General features: G+C 45.2%; 1 protein-coding gene across 1 annotated transcript in view; it reads right to left on the bottom strand.

Moving 5' to 3' along the window:
* Window positions 1-20,551, bottom strand: part of LOC139249536 (chondroitin sulfate N-acetylgalactosaminyltransferase 1-like) — a 178,193-nt gene extending 157,642 nt beyond the window's left edge. The window contains exon 1 of the mRNA XM_070872476.1: window positions 20,415-20,551. The gene's annotated coding sequence lies outside the window, so the exon portion shown is untranslated. The remainder of the gene's footprint in view (window positions 1-20,414) is intronic.
* Between the last annotated feature and the right edge of the window lie 3,501 nt (window positions 20,552-24,052).

Here is a 24,052-nt window from a genome sequence, read left to right as displayed (position 1 = left end):
TCTGGGCACACAATCTCGGCTGTCACTTCATTGCAGTCCTGAGGGAATGCTGCACTGAGAGAGATGCCACCGTTCAAACTAAATCGATGAACGTGAAGCCTTTCGGTGGAGGTTAAAAAAAAATGACACTCTAGTATTTGAAGAGCGGGGGAGTTCTCCCAATGTCCTGGTCAACATTTATCCCTCAACCAACATCACTCAAAAAAGATTAACTAGTCATTCACTCAGTGCTGCCTATTGGACCTTGCTGTACAGAAAATGGCTGCCGCTTTTGCCTGCAAAATAATTGACCACGCTTCAACTTTAATTCTGTGGCTGTGAAGTACTTTGGGATGTCTCAAGGATTTGGAAAATGTGGAAATGTCATATAAATACCAGTTCTTTCTTTCTCTCATGCAGTTCCCGGACAGCATTTTCTTTTCTGAAAACAGTATAAGCAACAACTTGCCTTTTATATAATTCCCAGAAAAATGCCTCAAGGTCTTGGGAACACCACCACCTCTAAGTCACATGCTATCCTGGCTTGGACATTTCGTTCCTTCATCATCGCTGGCTCAGAATCCTGGAATTCCCTACCTAACACCATTGTGGGAACGCCATCACCAGAAGGACTTCAGCGGTTCAAGAAGGTGGAAACCACCACCTTGTCGGGGCAATCAGGAATTGCCAATAAATGTGGTCTTCTACTCAACCCGATTTTTTTCTTTTTAAACAGCTAAAATAGCACAGCTTCCCAGAAGAATGCTAAGTTTCCCACTGATTATCCAGCTATCGTAGAATCGCAGAATGGTTACAGCACAGAAGACCATTCGGCCCGTCGAACCCGTGCCCACTCTCAGTTAATCCCACTCCCCCGACCTTTCCCCGTAGCCCTGAAAATTCCAGATCTTAACCACTCACTGCGTAAAAAAGTTTTTTCTTACATCGCCTTTGGTTCTTTTGCCAATCACCTCAAATCTGTCTTATCTGGTTCTTGACCCTTTTGCCAATGGGAACAGTTTCTCTCTATCTATCTGTCCAGATCCCTCATGATTTTGAACACCTCTATCAAATCTCTCAATCGTCTCTGCTCCAAGGAGAACAACCCCAACTTCTCCAGTCTATCAACATAACTGAAGTCCCTCATTCCTGGAATCATTCTAGTAAATCTCTTCTCCATCCTCTCTAAGGCCTTCACATCCTTCCTAAAGTGTGGCGCCCAGAATTGTACACAGTACTCCAGTTGGGGCCGAACCAATATTTTATTCAGGTTCAGCATAATTTCCACACTTTTGTAATCTATGCCTCTATTTAGGAAGCCCAGAATCCCGTAAGCCTTTTTAGATGCTTTCTCAACTTCCCCTACCTTAAACGATTTGTGCGCACATACCCCCAGGTCTCTCTGTTCATGCACCCCTTTCAGGATTGTACCATTTAGTTTTATGTCCATTCTTTCTCCTCATTCTTTCTGCCAGCTATATCCATCCTTCCCATGTCTTGAAGCAAAATACTCTCATTCCCAGTAACAGATTCCATCAATGAACCAGGCTAGCTGGTCTATCATTGGCAATGCTGTTCAATACTATGGACCTGCTTTTATTCTACCAAAGGATCGACTCAATGATGATGACAACTTACATTTATATAGCACCTTTAACCTAGAAAAATATCTCAAGGTGCTACAAATAGCCGATTGCCAGGAAAATCCCTGAGACAACTTGATCCCTTGTGTGTCAACTAGTGGTTCAATGGGTAGCACACTAACCTCAGAGTCAGAAGGGTGTGGCTTCAAGTTCCACTCCAGAGACCTGAGCACAAAAATCTAGGACGACACCCCAATGCAGTACCGAGGGAGTGCAGCATTGTCGGAGGCGCCGTCTTTCGGATGAGACATTAAATCAAAGCCCCGTCTACTCTCTAAGATCCTATGGCATTATTTCAAAGAAGAGCAGAGGAGTTATCCCAGGTGTCCAGGCCAATATTTATACCTCAACTATAACAGATTATCTGCTCATTATCACATTGCTGTTTGCGGGAGCTTGCTGTGTGCAAATTGGCTGCTGCGTTTCCCACATTACAAGTGACTACACTTCAAAAGTACTTTTTTGGCTGTAAAGCGTTTTGAGACGTCCGATGGTTGCGTAAGGTGCTATATAAATGCAATTCTTTCTTTTCTTTCATATCTCTCTCCTATTTCATCCCTGAGGCTGCCAGTCAATGTTTGGTCCAAATTACTATATAAGGTTCTTTTGTGCTCTTTTCGAACATTCATCAGTTCTGACGAAGGGTCGTCGACCCGAAACGTTAACTCTGTTTTCCTCTCCACAGATGCTGCCTGACCCGCTATTTCCAGTATTTTCTGCTTTTATTACTATACAAGGTACCTAGCAACAAGTTAAAAGCCATGCCATCCAGTTAATGGGTTAACGGTGAAGCTCTTTCCAACTCTGATGCACAAAGTAACACTTGCTTTATGTTATTCACTGTAAGAGGGAAATAACTTGGGAGGTGGGGGGTGGGGGCAGGGGGGAAATTAGATTATAGGATTACATCGGATATGCGGCACAGGACAGGCCATTCGGCCCAACCATTTATGCTCCACTCGAGCCTCCTCCCGTCTTTCCTCATCTAAATCTATCAGCATAACCCTCTATTCCCTTCTCCCTCATATGCTTGTCTAGCCTCCCCTTAAATGCATCTATACTATTCACTTCAACCACTCCCTGTGGTAGCGAGTTCCACATTCTCACCACTCTTTGGGTAAATAAGTTTCTTCTGAATTCCCTATTGGATTTATTGGTGACTATCTTATATTGATGGCCTTTAGTTTTGCTCTTCCCCAGAAGCGGAAACATTCTCTCTGCATCCACTCTATCAAAACCTTTCATAATTTTAAAGACCTCAATTAGGTCACCCCTCATCACCCCTAACTATCATTAAGGAAGAAATAGCGGGACATCTGGATAGGAATAGTGCAATCAAGCAGACGCAGCATGGATTCATGAAAGGGAAATCACGTTTAACTAACTTACTGGAATTCTTTGAGGATATAACGAGCATGGTGGATAAAGGTGTACCGATGGATGTGGTGTATTTAGATTTCCAAAAGGCATTCGATAAGGTGCCACACAAAAGGTTACTGCAGAAGATAAAGGTACGCGGAGTCAGAGGAAATGTATTAGCATGGATAGAGAATTGGCTGGCGAACAGAAAGCAGAGAGTCGGGATAAATGGGTCCTTTTCCGGTTGGAAATCAGTGGTTAGTGGTGTGCCACAGGGATCAGTGCTGGGACCACAACTGTTTACAATATACATAGATGACCTAGAAGAGGGGACAGAGTGTAGTGCAACAAAATTTGCAGATGAGACAAAGATTAGTGGGAAAGCGGGTTGTGTAGAGGACTCAGAGAGGCTGCAAGGAGATTTGGATAGGTTAAGCGAATCGGCTAAGATTTGGCAGATGGAGTACAATGTCGGAAAGTGTGAGGTCATCCACCTTGGGAAAAAAAACAGTAAAAGGGAATATTATTTGAATGGGGAGGAATTACAACATGCTGTGGTGCAGAGGGACCTGGGGGTTCTTGTGCATGAATCCCAAAAGATTAGTTTGCAGGTGCAGCAGGTAATCAGGAAGGCAAATGGAATATTGGCCTTCATTGCGAAAGGGATGGAGTACAAAAGCAGGGAGGTGTTGCTGCAACTGTATAAGGTATTGGTAAGGCCGCACCTGGAGTACTGCGTGCAGTTTTGGTCACCTTACTTAAGGAAGGATATACTAGCTTTGGAAGGGGTACAGAGACGATTCACTAGGCTGATTCGAGAAATTAGGGGGTTACCTTATGATGATAGATTGAGTAGACTGGGTCTTTACTCGTTGGAGTTCAGAAGGATGAGGGGTGATCTTATAGAAACATTTAAAATCATGAAAGGGATAGACAAGATAGAGGCAGAGAGGTTGTTTCCATTGGTGGGGGAGACTAGAACTAGGGGGCACAGCCTCAAAATACGGGAGGAGCCAATTTAAAACCGAGTTGAGAAAGAATTTCTTCTCCCAGAGGGTTGTGAATCTGTGGAATTCTCTGCCCAAGGAAGCAGTTGAGGCTAGCTCATTGAATGTTTTCAAGTCACAGATAGATAGATTTTTAAGCAATAAGGGAATTAAGGGTTACGGGGAGAGGGCGGGTAAGTGGAACTGAGTCCACGGCCAGATCAGCCATGATCTTATTGAATGGCGGAGCAGGCTCGAGGGGCTCGATGGCCGACTCCTGTTCCTAATTCTTATGTTCTTATGTTCTTGCTCTCTTTTCAAGAGAAAAGAGACCCGGGTGGCCAAAAGTGACAGCTTCTTTAAGGCTCATTACCACCTCTAAGAGGCTGAAATGCCTTACCGACCGGGGTCAGATAGATGGGCCGACCCATCCTGAATTACCCCTGGGCCGGGTGCGGATAGAACGAGTTTCCGCGCCGGCCGTGTTGCCCACATCCGACCGGCGGCGACCCCCTTTTCCGACCCGCGCATGAAATTGCCCCGCAGGAGCGGTGCCACCGCCGGTCATTGCCACTGACAGCTTTTCTCTGTGGGAAGCTGTGTGTGCCTGGGTGGCGCGTCCGCCCTTAAAGGGGAAAGCACACTGCTGGCGCCTCCATTTTATTTTAATTGCCGGCCGACTCCAGGCAGCCCGCCACCCCCTCTTAGGTACCAGGCCGCTGGTGGCCCGATGGGCCCAACGAAACTTATTGCCGAGCTCGCAGCGGCCTTCCCCTTTAACTGATGGGGCGGGACGTGGTGACGCGTCAGCGCAATGCGGCTCGTCCACGCAGCGCTGACGTAATCAGCGACGTGCTGATGGTTTGGAGCAGCGCTTGCTCCGATCCAAGGGCACTTCCACCCCGCAGCAAGAGAAATAAACAAACAGTTAAATATCGCTCAAGTCTCCGGCCCCGGAGAAAAAAACTACAAAACCGATCAGTGGGTCACTTTTTCGTCGGGGGGGGGGAGGTGGGCAATTTCAGCCCCCCCCTCCCCCAGCCCCTCCCACTCCAGTCGGTTCATCCTTCCCGGATAGGTATACCCTCGCATTTCTGGTATCAGCCTTGTAAATCCTTTTTACACTCTATCCTGTACCTCTATATTCTGCTTATAATATGGCGAACAGAACTGTACGCAGTACTCTCAGTGTGGTCTAGCCAAGGTTCGGTAGAGGTTTAGCATAACTTCCCTACTTTTCCATTCTATACCGCTGGAAATAAACCCTAGTGCTTGGTTTGCTATTTATGGCCTTATTAACCTGTATCGTTACTTTTCGTGATTTGTGTATATGTACTCTCAGATCCCTTTGCTTTTTTACCCCATTTGGGTTCTTATTTTTCAAGTAATATGTGAACTCCCCATTTTTCTTACCAAAATATAATACCTCACATTTATCTCTGTTCAAATTTATTTTCCAATTATATGCCCATTCTGCAAGTTTATTAATATTTATTGTAATTTGTTGCTGTCCTCCTCAGTGTTGACTATTCTCTCCCCCCACGCCCCCCCCCCCAAAATTTGGTGCCATCTGCAAATTTAGAAATTGTGTTTTTGATTCCAAAGTTTAAATTGTTAATATAAATCATGAACAACATTGGTCCCAGCATTGATCCTTGTGGAACGCCACTACCCACCTTCTGCCACTGTGATTAGCAATCCTTTACGCCTACTCTCTGCTTTCTGTCTTGAAGCCAGCTAGCTATCCATTCTGCTATTGGTGCCCTGACTCTGTGTTCCCTGACCGTACTCAGTTGATTAGATCAAATTTCACACTTAAAAAAAATTAACACTTGCAGGACAGGTAATAACAGAATAAAGACAGGAGAAATGTGAAGAAGACGCCGACATTACAAAAAGGGAAATCAGAAGGCAGAAGAAGTTCGGAGTGAAAATTAGCAAAAGACAAGAGGGAATTAAAAAGGACTTTTATGGACACGATAGCAGCAAGAAAAAGCCTTGCATTTATATAGCGCCTTTCAGGACCGCCAGACGTCTCAAAGCGCTTTACAGCCAATGAAATACTTTTGGAGTGTAGTCACTGTTGTGATGTGGGAAACACGGCAGCCAATTTGCGTACAGCAAGCTCCCACAAACTGTAATATGATAATGACCAGATAATATGTTTTTGTTATGTTGATTGAGGGATAAATATTGGCCAGGACACTGGGGATAACTCCCCTACTCTTCTTTCAAATAGTGCCATGGGATCTTTTACGTCCACCTGAGAGAGCAGACGGGGCCTCGATTTAACATCTCATCCGGAAGACAACACCTTCTACAGTGCAGCACTGGAGTGTCAACCTAGATTTTTTTTTTAATTTGTGCTCACATCCCTGGAGTGGGACTTGAACCCACAACCTTCAGACTCAGAGGCTACCCACTGAGCCATGGCACACGGAGGATAATCAAGGGTAGGGTGGGGGTGGGGTGGGGTGTGGTAGGGCTGTGACGTGATGAGGGAGGCCAGCTTGTGTGGACAGAGCAAAACTGTCTAACATATTAAACAGGGTCTTAGTCAGGCTTCAGAGAGAGAAATGGCGTGAGAGAGAAAGAAAAATAACTTGCACCTTTCACATCCACAGAAGATCCCAAAGTGCATTAAAGCCAATAAATTACTTTTGAAGTGTAGTCACTGTTGTTTTTCAGACAAATATACTGCACAAAGCAAGGTTACACAAATTGAGATTAGTGACCAGGTCATTGGTTTTGGTGGTTGCCGGTTGAGGGAGGAATGATGGCCAAGATACCAGAACAAACCTCCCCGCTTGTCATCCCATAGTGCTGTGGGATTTTTGTGCTTATAAGAACATCTTAAGAAATATGAACAGAAATAGGTCATTTGACCTCTCATGCCTGCTCCTCCAGTCAATAAGATCATGGCTGATCTGATCTTGGCCTCAACTCCACTTCCCTGCCCGCTCCACATAACCCTGGACTCCCCTATTGTTCAAGAATCTGTCTATCTCCACCTTGAATATATTCAACGAGCTCTCTGGGGTTGAGAATTCCAAAGAATCATAGATAAGAAATGAGCAACCCTTTATTCTGAAACTATGGCCCCTAGTTCTAGATTCCCCCACGAGGGGTAACATCCTCTCAGCATCTATCCTGTCAAAACCCCTCAGAATCTTAGATGTTTCGATAAGATCACCTCTCATGCTTCTAAATTCTAATGAGTAGAGGCCCAACCTGCTCAACCTTTCCTCACAAGACAACCCTCTTCATCCCAAGAATCAACCTTGTGAACCTTCTCTGAACTGTCTCCAATGCAAGTATATCCCTCCTTAAATAAGGAGACTAAAACTGTACTACTCATCTGAATGGGCAGATAGGGTCTTGGTTTAATACCTCATCCAAAAGACAGCATCTCCGACAATATAGCATTCCCTAAAGACTGCGCTGGTCATCCAAGGTTATGTGCTCAAATCTTGGCTTGGCAAGACTATGACTCCGACGCGATAGTGATACCTCTGAGCTGAGAGGAGGTGGATATTGGGATTACAGAACCATCAGTGGTGAATGTAGATTAAGATAGCTGTTTGAAAAAGAAGACTATTAAAAGGAAGTTGGATTATAATAGGTGGGATGTTAAAGGGTATGGAAAATGAGCAGGAACATGGGATTAGATCAGATGATTCGTGTGGAGAAAATTACCAGTGCAGATTTGATGGGCCGAATGGTCTGTTTCAGTGCTGTAACATTTCATGATTCTATGCAGATAAGGAACCATTGCCATAGAGGGAGTGCAACAAAGGTTCACCAGACTCATAGGATGGGAGGATTGTCCTATGAGGAGAGATTGAGTAGACTAGGCCGATATTCTCTAGCGTTTAAAAGAATGAGAGGTGATCTCATTGAAACATACAACATTCTTACAGGGCTTGACAGGGTAGATGCAGGGAGGATGTTTCCCCTGGCTTGGAAATCTAGAACCAGGGGTCACAGTCTCAGAATAAGAGGTCGGCCATTTAGGACCGAGATGAGGAGAAACTTCTTCACTCAGAGGGTGGTGAATCTTTGGAATTCTCTACCCCAGAGGGCTGTGGATGCTCAGTCGTTGAGTATATTCAAGATGGAGATCGATAGATTTTTGAATATTAAGGGAATCAAGGGATATGTGGATAGTGCAGGAAAGTGGAGTTGAGGTAGAAGATCAGCCATGATCTCATTGAATGGCAGAGCAGGCTCGAGGGGCCGAATGGCCTACATCTGCTTTTAATTCTTATTTTATGTTCTACAGCTTTTTTGTTAATATTTTACTTGTTTGAAAGTAAATGTAGACACAATTACCCTGGAAGCCTGCACTGTTAAGTCTGTGCTAAAGTTGGCACAATATTTGTATGTACTTTCACTCAGAAGGCTGCCTCTTCCCTAAACATGCGTATGCAATTAAGGGCACTTTCCATTTCAGGAATTGAATGAAGAATTACACGGTGTAATTGCAATGCAGTTTATTGGCCTCTATGTGTTAGCTAAACAGAATTTTTACATCCTTCTGCAACTCAATGGCACCCAATATTTCCATTAATTCACACCTCGTTGTCAGATCTAATAAAATACTGTGGAAAATAAAAAAGCCAGCCAACCAGAGGCTTCCAGTGGGCTTGTGCCAATACAGACACAGCACTCAGCTCCTGCCAAAGTCAGAGCCAGGAAGCATTCCCTGCAAACCCTGCCTTGGGTTTCACTGCACAATGCGAAAAGTTCAAGCACAAAAGCAAAATACTGCAGACGCTGGAAATCCTGAAATAAAAACAGAAATGCTCAGCAGGTCAGGCAGCGCCTGCGGAGAGAGAAACAGAGTTAACGTTTCGGGTCAATCACCTGTCGTCAGTACAGGTACTGGAAAAAGTTAGAGAAGTAACGGGTTTTAAGCAAGGGAAAGGGGGAGGGGAGGGATGAACAGAAGGGAAGGTCTGTGATCAGGTGGAAGGCGGGAGAGATTAAATGGCAAAAGTCAAGGCTCTATTGCAGTGTCAAACAGCTTTTGTAACAACCTCAATTCATGCCCTGCTGGTAAAACGATACAATACCTGCAATGTGGCACGAGTGGGATGTTGGCTTGCCATGTAATATAATATAACCAATTCACAGTAACCTTGTTTCACAGACTGAAGCTGTCGTGTGGTAGGGGTTACTGTACGATGCAGGCAGCGCTACAGAAACTGGTTGTAGGAGGGGGCAAGAAGTGGAGTTTCAACAAACGTGTTCTTCTGCGGACTTTTACACATTTAATCCAAACTGCTACCATTCTCCATCAAAGTTCCCGACAGGAAGAAGTGGTGCTTGTATAAGAATCTCATCCTTATGTTCAAATCTCTCCATGGCCTCGCCCCTCCCTATCTCTGTAATCTCCTCCAACCCCACAACCCTTCCTCTAATTCTGCCCTCCTGAGCATCCCTGATTATAATCACGCAACCTTCTGTTGCCGGCCCTAAGCTCTGCAACTCCCTGCCTAAACCTCTCCGCCTCTCTACCTCTCTTTCCTCCTTCAAGACGCTCCTTAAAACATACCTCTTTGACCAAGCTTTTGGTCACCTGCAGCTCGGTGTCAAATTTTTGTCGCATGATACTCCTGTGAAGCGCCTTGGGACGTTTTATGATGTTAAAGGCACTATATAAATGCAAGTAGTTGTTATTGTGACTGATTGGTACAGCCAAGACCGTAGAAGTGTCCACATTTGTCATCGTTTCCACGATGATTAGCCCATCAGCATGGCAGAGAACGACACTTCTGAGCAGCACTGAAGTTAATCCCGCAGTTGAAACTTGCACACTGAAGAAAACAGAGTTCAAATTACAGTCAGGGCTGGGGACTTGACGGAGGCTCCACTAAGGGGCTTGCCTTTGACCGCACACCATTAATTTCCCTTTCTGATTGGAAAAGAAATGAAATATTGTTGTCTTAAGGAAAAGCAGAGCTGTCCCACGGTTTATTTAAGAATAATCTAGCGGACGGTAAAATGTTGCTGTGAAAATATTAGTAGCATGTCCACCTGAGTTACCCAACACATAGAGCAGATTCTACACAATTAAATCCAACGGAATCAGGCTCGGATCACAGTCCCTTTAGTACAAGCTGCAACCATTCTATATTTGGGCAACTTGCAAAGAACAGTGAAGAAACAACCAGCCAGTCTGGTGGCAGGAAGCATATGTTTGCTGTATCTCCATCTGATTCCCTTGTCCACTTGCTTTCTATAGAACTTCCTGCATCGTACAGTGAGTCCTACTATCCAGCTGTTGCAGTCCGTGAAATGGGGTTAATGTGAAGCGGTTACATTATATGGCAAGGCCACACCGTGTTAATGTAGCTTTCCCAATACTCCCAGGACATGCATTTTTTGTAATTTATTCATTGTGGGCGTTGCTGGCAAGGCTAGCATTTATTGCCCATCCCCTAATTGTCCTTGAAAAGGTGGTGGTGAGCCGCCTGCTTGAACCGCTATTCTTTGTAGCGGTTTGGTACAACTGAGCGGCCAAAATGAACTAAGCCATTTCAGAGTCAACCATATTGCTATGGATCGGAGTCACATGTATGCCAGACCGGGTAAAGACAGCAAATTTGCTTCCCGAAAGAACATTAATGAACCAGATAGGTTTTTGACGACAATCCAATAGTTTCATGGTCACCATTACTGATACTAGCTTTTTATTCCAGATTTATGTAATTAACTGAATTTATATTGCCCCAGCTGCCATGGTGGGATTTGAACTCACATCTACTGAATCATTAGTCCAGGCCTTGAGATTACTAGTCCAGTAACATAACCACGATGCTGCCATTCCCATAGAGGTTAATACAATTTAAGATCCTTTTTGACGTGAAAATTCATGGTTGCTTTGCTGCAATTCTCTGCAAAACCCAGGGCCAAGGTTTACAGTAAAGTGAGCGAGTGTTTGTCAGCCCAAACTTTGGCAAAGTGTCAAGCCGAGAGGAGGGAGGGAGTAGAGTCAGAGAGTGAGCTCTCGCCCCAAGATTTGCCACTGGCCAGCTGAAGAGTCTGGGGGCAGGTGTCCCATTCACAGTACCTGGAGCCAAGGGTTCCCAACTCCAGGGTAAAAGAACATAAGTCACCCGACCACAAAACTGAAGATTTGAAATGGAAAAATAATATAAAACAGTATTGAGGGAGTCTTTTGAATGAGATGTCAATCTGAGGCGTAAAAATCCCATGGCACTATTTCAAAGAAGAACAGGGGAGTCCTGGCCAACAATTAGCCCTCAACCAACATCACAAAATCAGATGATTTGGTCATTATCACATTCCTGTTTGTGGGATCTTGCTGTGTACAAATTGGTTGCCATGTCCCTACATTACAACAGTGAATACATTTCAAAAAGAATTTTGTAGGCTGCTTTGGAATGTCCTGAGGTTGTGAAAGGCGCTATATAAATGTAAATCTTTCCATTTATAGCAGGAATTGAAACTCTGAACAAATATGCAAAAAAGGCAAATGGGGATCAATGTGGAAGCAAGAATCTAAAGAAAGAAAGACTTGCATTTATATAGCACCTTTCATGACCACCGGACATCCCAAAGCACTTTACAACCAATGAAATACTTTTGAAGTGTAATCACTGTTGTAATGTAGGAAACACAGCAGACAATTTGCGCACAGCAAGCTCCCATAAGCAGCAATGCAATAATGATCAGATGATCTGTTTATGTTATGTTGATTGATGGATAAATATTGGCCAGGACACCGGGGATAACTCCCCTGCTCTTCTTCAAAATAGTACCATGGGATCTTTTACATCCAACTGAGAGAACCTCGGTTTAACATCACATCCAAAAGATGGCACCTCCGACAGTGCAGCACTCCCTCAGCACTGCACTGGAGTGCCAGCCTAGATTTTATGTGCACAAGTCCCTGGACTTGAACCCACAACTTTCTGACTCCGAGGGGGGAGCGCTACCCACTGAGACACAGCTGACACTGTACAAGGGTATAAAGTTATCTATCAACATGTAGATGACATTTATGCAGGAAACAGTGGGAGAAAAAATACAGGGTAGGTTGTTATGTAATCCGAGTAAAGGAAGTTAATTTCAAACATCACTTCTGAGAAACACTTATCCCCAGCAGGCAATTCCGATTGCTGCTCCTAATGTATAAACACAGGCTTTTGTGGGAACTATTCATCCCAGGTAGACTAGTCAACTGTCAAATGAATGTGACACAAAGATAACTTCTGTGTACAATGTATTTTAATTGTGAAGTTCAAAGTAGTTTATTTTCCAGAACCAGACAACAGACAACAATAATCTAAAGCAGGTTTAGTACTTTGCAAAGAACAAGGAGCCTCTTGATCTCAGGTGACTCGTACAAAAGGGAGCACGCTTTTTAAATCAGCCATGAGCAAAATGGAGCCATGGCAAATGGCTTTTGTATCAATGGGGCGAGGAGGATAGAGCAGGTGAGCTGTTTGGGGACTTTTGGAAAGTTAAGGGAGTGGAATCCAATACCAGTACAACAAATCACTGGGAAGGAGAGTGATGATGTTACCAGGATCAGTGCTGTACTCTAGCCAAGGAGGTGGAGGACCACAGCAGCTCACAAAGTATTACGTTCCCTTGTTCCAGAGTAAAATGCCTTCAATGTGGAAATGCCAACTGTCTCCCACTTGCCAATATCGTGCGGCAGCTATAGGCAAGCTAAGCCAGGCCTTTCAGGAGTTAAATCAGGAAGCACTTCTTCACACAGAGGGGTAGTGGCAATCTAGAACTCTCGGCCCCCAAAATGCTGTGGATGATGGGTCAACTGAAACTTTCAAGACTGAGATCCATAGATTTTTATTAGGGAAGAGTATCGAGGGATATGGAGCAAAGGTGGGTAAATGGAGTCGAGATACCTATACCGATCAGCCATGATCTGATTGAATGGCGAAGCAGGCCCGAGGGGATTGAATGGCCTTCTCCTGCTCCTGTGTTCCCAAGAGGTCAGCTCAGCAGTGCAGGAATTTGATGCGCAGTTCACATGGCCGGCCTTGCCCCAACATCAAGGAGGGTCCATTGTCAGAATCCCAAAGTCGCACTGCCAACTATAGAGCAACAGCTCGCGCACAAGGTCGCACGTGCATTGTTATTGGTGCACTCAATTTGCTCCACTGTGGAATCGGGCGAATTTGAAACACAAGTTGCCTCGCAATATCGAGTAAGCAATTCAGCAAAGTAAGGGGTCAATAAAGCTCCCACATCACTGCTCAGGTCATTTAGGTTTGTGCACAGGAAACGAGTCATTTCCAGCAGCAGATCAATGTGATCTTATGCCGAACACATTGGAATCCAAATATGGGTCTAAAATGGGCACATCGATAACCAATTTAGCAGGGCAGAGGCCTGTGCCTGATCTGCAAGGACGCTCAGGGCCATTGCTCAACCGGTCGTGGCCATTTTATAGGCGGCCAGAGTGCATGATAATATTGATGAGGCTCCTGCAATCTCTTCCAACCCAGATTGCAATGCGCAAGCTGTGACTGGGGTTTCCGACTGGTGTGTGGCCTGAAGTCCACTTGCCCTCCAAGTTCTCCTCTGACCCTCTAGCCTCCATTGGAGGCTCTGCATGGTGACAGAGGAACTCAAGCAAATGGGGCAATCAAACCTGCACTCTGGCACTCCCCGGGTACCATGTTCTTGTGCTGCGTCGATGGCCCAGGATTTCCTCAATCCCACTTACAACATGATCGAACGATGACATCTACACCGATCTACTGAAGCCCACATTTCCTGCCCAGGCTCATCTGCCTATGGTCAGAATGTAAAAATCAGCCTGAAACAAATGCACCAAAAGGAGTAACCGCAAGTGGGCTTCTGTATTCTGGCACGGCACCTCTTCCATTATTAAACTGAACAGTGGTTTCCCCATTGGGAAGGCCATTCCTGACAAGGGGCAGATGTCCTGATGTCCCGAGAGAGGCAGCACTTTGTTTAAGTACAGTGTAGGTCTCAGTATAGAAAAATTCAAAAAAAATAAAAATAGCGAATTCAGAAGAAACTTCTTTACCCAGGGGATGGTGAGAATGTGGAACTCGCTGCCACAGGAAGTGTTTGAGGCGAATAGTATAGATGTATTTAAGGGATGGTTAGACAAGCATATGAGGGAGAAGGAAATAGAGGGTTATGCTGATAGATTTAGATGAGGAAAGACGGGAGGAGGCTCGAGTGGAGCATAAATGCTGGCATGGACTGGTTGGGCCAAATGGCCTGTTTCTGCGTATCCGATGTAATAAAAATTAATTTTTAAAAAATGTTTCACATTTTTATATTACTTTTTAAAAAAATTGACATCAAAATCCAGAAATCTATCGATCTGCATCCTTTAGGAGGAAGAGAATGCCACTCCTGTGAGTGAACATGTGCATCCTGATTTAGCAGCTTCTTCTACATTGCCGAATCAGAGGAAATAGTTTATCTGCACCTACCCTATATCGAATTCCTTCATCGTTTTAAACCACACATGAATAGATCACACATTAACTTTCTAAACGCAAGGGAATGCAAGCTAACTTATGCAATCCGTCCTCATAATTTAACCAGTTAAGCCCGGATATTGTTCTGGTGAATCTACGCCGTGCCCTCTCTGTAGAAGTGATAAGTGAGTTAAAAGCAGCAGCAACTTGTATTTATATAGCACCTTTAACATAGTGAAATGTCCCAAGGTGCTTCACAGGAGTATTATGAGAAAAAGAATTTGACACCAAGCCCCATAAGGAGAAATTAGTGCAGCTTGGTCAAAGCGATAGGTTTGAAGGAGCGTCTTGAAAGGAGGAAAGGAGAGGTAGAGAGGCCAAGAGGTTTATGCAGGGAATTCCGAGTTTAGTGCCTGGGCAACAGAAGGCACGGCCACCAAATGTTGAGCGATTATAATCAGGGATGCTCAAGAGGGCAGAATTAGAGGAGCGCAGACATCTTGGGGGGGTTGTGTGGCTGGAGGAGATTACAGAGATAGGGAGGGGCGAGGCCATGGAGGGATTTGAAAATCGAGGCCAGCGAGCACAGGAATGATGGGGGAGCAGGACTTGGTGCGAGTTAGGACACGGACAGCGAGTTTTACGTTGTTTACTTAGGGTAGAATGTGGGAGGCCAGCCAGGAGTGCTTTGGAATAGTCAAGTCTACAGGTAACAAAGGCATGGATGAGATCTTCAGCAGTGGATGAGCTGAGGCAAGGGCAGAGACGGGCAATGTTATAGAGGTGGAAATAGGCGGTCTTAGTTATGCTATGGATATATGGTCAGAAGCTCATTTCAGGGTCAAATACGACACCAAGGTTGCGAACTGTCTGGTTCAGCCTCAGTCAGACGTTGGAGGGAGGGATGGAGTCAGTGGCTAGGGAACGGAGTTTATGGTGGAAAAGCTTGCTCCAAAGTGGCTAACCCCATCACCCAGACCTCCGTCAGAGTAATGGTTTTATCAGTAACGTTTCAGATATATCGTTAACCCACGGACTGCTCTTCGAAAGAGCCGATGCAGACTCGATGGGCCAAATGGCCTCCTTCTGTGCTATACACACAAGTGGTTCCATCTATGTAACGACACTCTCTGACCTGTGCAGTTTTAAACAATCACTATTTTTTTTACATAAAATATTAATCAGTTTTATTCTCTGGCCAATTTACAACTGCATACTGCAGCAGCTCCACACACAGCATTGAAAAACTCTTTCAGTGACTCAAAAATCAGTAAATTAAAAAAAAACAATTTATACACTCCCCCTGTTTTATATATATATTTTTAGACAATTCACAGCAATGTTACAATGATATATTTATGTATGTGGTTATGCTTGATCATTTTCCACAACAATTTGAGTGCCTCGAGAATCAACAGATAACCAGGGAGAGCACAGCTGTTCCCCCCCCCCCCCCACCCGCTTCACCCACACCTACCTCATCCACATCCTGTATGCCCTCTGATCAACTTACCCTCCGCAGCCATGGAATTTCCAGCTCTTCCAACCTTCAGTGCACTGTGCCATCAAACGGTACTAATCTATGCAAGATCGTCAATCTACGCATATACAAGTATCATGTAACAGAACTGGCCACATGCCATAACCTTACAAATTGTAGTCGCCTTTACTGAATTCAGCACAAAAAACATTTAAAAATACATTGTTCAAGTCCAACATTCATTTAATGCAGACCGTTTTTATAATGTCCACAAGTTATTTTTTTTTTACTTGTGAAATATTTCTGCCTTTCAAGGTTTTCATCTGCTGGCTTCCATCGCACTGGATGTTCGACAGTCTGCTCTGATACAGTGCCCAGTTCACTCCATACCTTGAGTACTGTGCAACTACCAGGATAGTGGAAGGCAAACTAGATGGGCCTTGTCTTTTTTCTGTCTAGCAACTCCTATGTTCCGCTATGGTCGCCAAAGATGAAAAACAAACTTGCCTTTATATAGCGCCGGTCACATTCTCAGGATGTCCCAAAGCACTTTACAGCCATGAAACGTTTCTGTGGCTTTGTACACAGCAAGAGAGCAATGCGATCAATGGCCAGTTAATCTGTTTTTATGCTTGATGGGCAGGGGAACTCCTCTGCTCTTCTTCAGAGTCACTATCGTTTACATCCACCTGAACAGGCAGACAGGACTCTGGCTTAACATCTCATCGAAAGGATACTTCCGACAAGTGCAGCTCTCCCTCACCTCAGCACTGCGCTGAAGTGTCAGCCTAGATTGATGTGCTCAAGTTCCTTGCATGGGGCTTGAGCCCACAACCTTCTGACTCAGAGGCGAGAGTGCTACTGAGCGAGCCAAGCTGACACTCTGGCATAAACAGAACTTCCGATCCATGGCTGTGGTACAGAGAAGTGCCACAAGCTTAATCCCCAGCATTAAAGGATTGAGTGACAAAGAATGCCTGGAGAAACTGGAAAGTAGCTGACTGAGTATTGTGGAAAATCCGGATCATTACATCAAGGCATCACCGACTGAAAGACAATTTGGGACAGATAGCGAGAAGAATTTCTTCATGCACAAAGTGAATATCTCAAAACATATTCAGGATAGATCAAGAGAGAGGTTGGTTATGTGATGGGGAAAGTTAGTATTTTGATTCTGCATGAGACCCTGCTCATGTGAAATTATCTTGTGATACTCTGAATAATGCTGCAGGAGAACTTACTACCCAACAGAAATGGCCCATGTGAATGACTAGCCAATGTGTTTAGCCGCAATGTATTACTCATTTAATATATTGCTAGGACAGAACTTTGCTGCTAACTTATTATCTGGGGGAAAAAAATCAATGAGAGATTCATCCCCTGGAACATTAAGCAGACCGTCAGAGAACAAGACAAGCACATCAGGGGAAGCGTGAAGCGTCTGGGAAAATGGCAAAAGGCAAATGTAAACATTTGGAGACCTCGAATGTCAGAGGAAGTTTAATTTATGGAAAGTAAGTAATCAGTTTTCAGTGCAAGTCATGAAAACTGTGCCCCCTAGTGGTTTTGTGAGCAAATGCACCAAGTGGTCTGGAACTTGGGTCCTTGTTAATCTTTGATCTGTGTTGAGTTGCTAATTACCTCCAGGGCATCAGTAGCGCTGATACAATGGACCTCATTGTTTTAAGATTAGGGATGGAGGGGGAGGAAATCAGCAAGGGTCAGTGCTCCTGTTTGCTATCCAGTGATCCCTGCTGGAAATTGCACGTCTGGATGTTAAGCGAGGACAGGATGAGGCTTTGCTATGACTTCCCCGGTCAAATAGCCTGCTGACACCTCATAAGCTTATAATGGTACCAGAAGGTTGTCTGAGCCATACTGCAGCATGAATCAACTAAGGACTGGTAAACTGGGAGAGCCATGAATTGTTTACACTGACTTGCACACCTTATTATCCAATCTGTGCTCCTGTTGAACAAATCTGTGCAGAAGCAGAATCTTGGAAAAAAATATCCAATATAGATTGAGTAAAATACATAACTATATACTACATGCAGCCACGATGTCCCTCTATACGATCATCTAGTCACAGATTGGACCTGATCTAATTGAGTGGCGGAACAGGCTCGAGGGGCTAAATGGCCGACACTTGTTCCGATGTTCCTAGATTAAACGAAAGAGAAGCAATGGGCTTTTCTCAGCCTAGCCTTTTAATTTAGTTATAAATTGGTTGCTTGTGATGTTGCACGTATCAAGTAGAGACCAAGTGTAGTCTTGAGGTGAAGCAGGGTCAGAGGGTAGAGGATAATAGGACCAGGGCATGCAGACATAATTCAGTCCCCATTTTAAAGCTTGCTCTGTCCTTGTTTTTAGATTCCTATTATAAATTCCTATGTACACATTTATAATGGAAACTGTTGTAATTACACCTTCATGCCAGTGGTGGTGCTGCAGCATCGCCACTGGTGGGAGGGTGTAATTACATTGTGACAAGTATACATAGGCAATTTCCATTATAAATATGAACAGAGGAATTAATAATGTATCTAGTTGAGAGGATGTGCCTGTAGATGTAAGATTTTGAAGCAGTGGTATTGCTCCTGTGGAATTTTACAAGTTGGAATTCCCTCCAACTCAACATATGGACCAGAATATTCTGGTGGAAGGTTTTTGTTTGAGACCATAATACTACAGCATAATACTACTCCCTAATAAAGTGCAACATCCCCACTGACACCTGGGAGTCCTTGGCCAAAGACTGCCATAAATGGAGGAAGTGCATCCGAGAGGGCACTGAGCACCTCGAGTCTCATCGCTGAGAGCATGCAGAAATCAAGCGCAGGCAGCGGAAGGAGCGTGCGGCAAACCAATCCCACCCACCCCTTCCCTCAACGACTATCTGTCCCACCTGTGACAGAGTCTGTGGTTCTCATTTTGGACCGTTCAGCCACCCAGGGACTCATTTTAAGAGCGGAAGCAAGTCTTCCTCAATTCCGAGGGACTGCCTATGATGATGACAACATTCAATGTGCTGTGTCATTTAATTCAGCTCCGTGCAAGCAGATTATTAAAAGCTTTTGTGTTCTCCATTCTGTCTCATTTTCACTGAGAAAGCAATAAATGCGGTATAAAACTGAGCCAGCCTTGCAGTGCCATTTATGGTGGTGACTAAGTGCCTGAAAATCAAGAGTCATGTGTTTTTGGTTGGTTATATCTTGGATTGGTTAAGGGTCAAACTTAGACTGCCAGTAAATTCTGGAATACTTTTATGGAAACAGGAGGAGGCCATTCAGCTCCTCGAGCCTGTTCCACCATCCAGTGAGATCCCAACTCCACATTTCTGCAGGGTTTTTACAAGCTGGAAACCAATGGGGTGGGGACCTTTACACCAGTAACTGGTCCAGAGTTGGTGCCAGGCAGGGTGAACGTCCTCGTTGCGGCTGGATCATGCATCAGATGGGTCCTGCATGCAAGGCACAATTTCCGTTTCTGGATGTCCTTGTGATAACACAGCCCAGCTCATAGCGGCATTCGCAATACTTGCAGCGCTGCAAACCTCTGAACTTTAGAAACGGAATCGTGCATTGCAATGATGGCAAGGCAATACGATGTCCAGCGCTCTCCCTCCCACCTCTCTGTTGCCTGATGCTATGTGGGGAGGGAGGGATAGCAAGATTACAGAACACTGTGAAACCCATCAAAGGACAAATTCACCCCGTACCCTCGCCAGGAATGAAACGGCTACAACGATGCAAGATATGTTTTCAGAAGTAGTTCCCACTGTGACTGCAGCTTCTAAGTGAAGCGACCCTTGTCCCTGACGTGGTCCTATGTACAAGCACTCACGTGCATTATACAGACTCCTACATTTACCCGACTGCTCACGTCGTGTCTTAAGTTCTACTCAACACGTGCAAAGGTGCAGCTTTCGCCACAATGTGCATTTCACCAATTGTTAATCGTTATTTCACTTTCTGATATTTTGCTGGTTGCACACACACACACACACACACACCAATATTGCGGCAGAGTGCTGTCAAAATAAAAAAAACTAAAAAGTCACACCAGGAAAGTTACAAGTTCTTTAATGCTGTGGATAGGAACCTGGTATCCAACTATTGAAATCAGACCCTGGTCTTACTCGGGAGTTGCACAAACCAACGTCCATACTGAAATGTCCAGCCTTCGCAGGCGGTGCCTCATTACTGTACAACACATCTACAGAATAAGGTATTGTATGGTTAATCACTTCCCCCTTTCCAAACACATCAACATACAGCGGCGTAAATCAGTAAGCAACAATAATTATGTGGTTATCCAGTGCTAAATATTGCTTCAAGAGAACCAAGGGATATGTATAGGAAATATCTTAATCCATTAACACTCTTACTTAATAGCCTGATTATATATTTTTGATGTTAAAATTCTACTGCAGTCCTGAAATCATTAACATTTTATAGTTTGAAATATTTTATGTTTTAAAATAAAAATAAATTATCACAACACTTACCTCCCAGAACAGTTATTCAAAAATATAACCCTGTGTGAATCTTGTAAACACGGAACAAAACCTCCCGCAAGAGAAACCAAAGGGCATCAAGATCGCCTGGCGAAATATTAAGAGGCAGTCTCTGTAGCCACTGCTGTTTGGGAGGGTGTTTCCTATTGCAAGAGGCAGCGTAATAAGAGCTGGTTGCTGGTTCCGTCAGCATTGCCACACCCACAATGAGAGGGCCGGAGTTCAGTCTCTTCCAGAGGCTTATGTGACTGCTTGGGAGAGACTATATTACACGTGAATTATTATTTTATTCAGCCTTGAACCCTACCCACCTACAAAAACACAGACACATCAAAAGGGAATTAGCAGTTCTCCTGATCACGGTTTAAAATAGTGATTCATTTCCCAGTTTTGAAGAGCAGCTTTAATATGTCAACTGGGGAGGAAGGGAACGGATGTCGGGTGGGAGATAAAAACCGATAATGGCAGTAAGTCACTAAACTAATTGGCTGCAACTTGGCACATTCTGCAGCCCTCGCCACTGTAATAGGGGACAAATGCAGAATGACTGTTGCTGTATACTGAATAATACCTGCCGCCTCTTCCTGGGCTAAAGTTCAAACACAAACATGTCAGTATCTGCATTTCACTGGACAATTTAAAGAGTTTGGGTTCACACCTCTGACACAACAAATGGAAAGGGCCAGGCTGTGTTTGCCAAGGTGACCAGGGTCAGGGACCTACTGGATGGCGGAGGAGCGGGTTGGATGGCGCCAGAGGAGCTGGCGCGGCACCTATCCTGGGCCGACGTCCGGCTCGTGGCCAAAGCCATCGAGTAACTAAAAGTGTACACTGGGCCTTGACTCCACTAGGTGTGTCGAGGAGGCTCAAGTATGTGGGGCGATCACGTCAAACTGACCCCCTTCCAGACGGAATTCCTCATCGGCGCCAAACCCCAAAACCTTCCTCGGGAGCCGGCACCTCACAACTTGCGCCTTCTCCGGGAAATCCCCTCCGTGCCTTTCAATTCTGTGAGGAGGAGATTCCTACGGGCTACTCATGCACACCCTTCATTTTGACATCCTGGTCTGCCATTTGGACATGCCATGGCGCACCATCTTGCCATCCGGAGGAGATGGGGATCTCCAATGGAGGGCTCTCTGCGGGTGACTCCTCCCTTTATTTATTGGGGACTTGGCCTGGAGTGTGTTGCACGGGGCAGTCCCGTGCAATAAGTTTTTAAGTCGGTTCACGGACTCCCAGGTGGCCTGCATTTTCTGCGGCCTGGAGGAGTCCGTGTGAGGTTGCAGACGTTCTTCCATTATTTGAAGTGGCTGCTCCTCGATTTTTGGCTGCACTTCAGTCCCATTATCACCATCATCATAGGCAGTCCCTCGGAATCGAGGAAGACTTGCTTCCACTCCCAAAGTGAGTTCTTTGATGGCTGAACAGTCCAATATGAGAGCCACAGACCCTGTTACAGGTGGGACAGTCATTTGTCTAGGGAAGGGGTGGGTGGGGCTGGTTTGCCGCGTGCTCCTTCCGCTGCCTGCGCTTGGCCTCTTCATGCTCTTTGCGTTGAGACTCGAAAGGGGACAAGTCCAACTGCGGCAACTACAGGGGAATCTCCCTGTTATCAGCCACTGGGAATGTTGTCGCTCGAGTTCTTCTCATTCGTCTTCTCCCTGTGGCTGAGGAACTCCTCCTGGAATCACAATGTGGATTTCGTCCCCTACGGGGCAGAACAGACATGATCTTTGCAGCGCGACAGTTGCAAGGAAAATGCAGGGAGCAGCGCCAGTCCTTATACATGGCCTTTTTCGATTTTACAAAGGCCTTTGACACTGTCATCCGTTTCGGATGCTCCCAAAAGTTTGTCAACATCCTTTGCCTGCTTCACGATGACATGCAGGCCGTGATCCTTACCAACGGATCGATTACAGACTCAATCCACTTCAGTCCCACGCTCCTGATCTTTGGGCACCCAGTGCAGAGGGGAGCGGGCAGGTCGGAGGGCCTCCTCATAGGACGGTTCCTGGGCCTGGCCACGGTGGCCATTGACAGGTCCAGACAGCGCCGGTCAAGGGAGGCATTCAGCCCGACTGCCTGCCTCTCTTCCGCGGCTATGTTCGCGCCAGGCTGTCCCTGGAGATGAAGCACATGGTTATGCTTGAGGCCTTCCACTAGAGGTGGATGCTGGAGGGACTGAAGTGAATTGTCAACTCCGGCAACCAAATTTTGATTTGAGTTGATAGGTTTTCTTAAATGTTTTTGGTTAGTTTGCAGGTTCTAGTGGTTGTGTCCCTTTAATAGGGGTGCACTTGGTTGAATTTTATTGGGGCAGAAATTCCGGCCTCCCGGGTCCGTACTGAGTGTGTACGGACCCGGGAAGGCATCGCAAAATCCGGGGTTCAGCGCGCATTGCGCTGAAAACCGGCTTTTCTGATCTTTCAAGCTCCAGCTTGACAGATCTTCTGTATCTCGGCAGCCAGGACATTTGCATGAGCAAGATTGCGGTATTTACCCATATCTTGCCCAGCAAATGTCCTGAAATCTCTTGCGCCTAATAAAAGCAGGCTCATAGCCTACTTTTACAGGCGTAAGCATTTTAAAACACACTTTAAACATAAAAAATACAATTTAAAAAACACATTTTATTTTTTAAAACCCTGCGTACTACGTTAAATTTATTTTAAAGCATAATTTTTAAAACTTTTTTAAAAATCGGAAAAATTAATTTTTAAAATAATACATAAATAATTTGAATTTAAATTAATGTTGAATATGTCGTGTATTTTTCTATTTTTTTATTAATGTTTTGGGTGTTTGGGGGGGGTTTCTCATTCATAATAATAGAAACTCCAACTTACGGAGTTCCCATTATTATGAATGACAACATACTTTATCTGATTGGCTGCCCAGAGCCATGTGACTGCAGCTCCAGCCGTGCGCACGTCCCGACATGCACGCACTGCGATGCGCAGTCAGTGGAGGCCTCAGGACCGAGATCTCATGTGGGGCAGCAGGATAAGGTAAGTGCGCTTTTTTAAAAAGTTTTTTTACCTGATCGCCCGCGGGAAGCAACCGACTGAGATTTCTGGGCCATTATTTATAAAGAGTTCTGACAGAACGACAATACAGCAACAACTAAACAGGTGATAAATATTCATCCATCGCTGCAGCTCATTCCTTGAGTGATGTCGGCAATAACACCCACTTAACAACAGATTGGCTCCTCCCCATGTGGTATTTTGCTGCAGGGCTATGGGAAAGAGCGGGGGAGTGGGACTAACTAGATTGCTCTTCGAAAGAGCCGACGCATACTCGGTGGGCGGAATGGCCTCATTCTGTGCTGTACTGCTCTAGGATTCCATTCTTAACCAAGGAAAGTGGTTAGAAACTCGCTGTTCCTGGCTGGTAGAATCTGGCACAATTTGCCGAATCATTTTCACTGAGAGAATATCAACTCTTCAAAGAACAGTGGTAGAGGGGGAAATAGAGTGGGAGGGGGGCAAGGAGTGGGAGGGGGGAATGGAGTGGGGGGGGGGCAAGGAGTGGGAGGAAGATATAGAGTGAGAGGTGGATATGGAGTGGGAGGGGGAAAGGAGTGGGAGAGGGGGGAGGGGGGATGGGAGTGGGAGAGGAGGGGA

This window comes from Pristiophorus japonicus, chromosome 2 (assembly GCF_044704955.1).
Source record: "Pristiophorus japonicus isolate sPriJap1 chromosome 2, sPriJap1.hap1, whole genome shotgun sequence".
Classification (NCBI taxonomy): domain Eukaryota; kingdom Metazoa; phylum Chordata; class Chondrichthyes; family Pristiophoridae; genus Pristiophorus; species Pristiophorus japonicus.
Note: the sequence above shows the minus strand (reverse complement) of the source record. Positions and strands in the feature narration are given on the sequence as shown.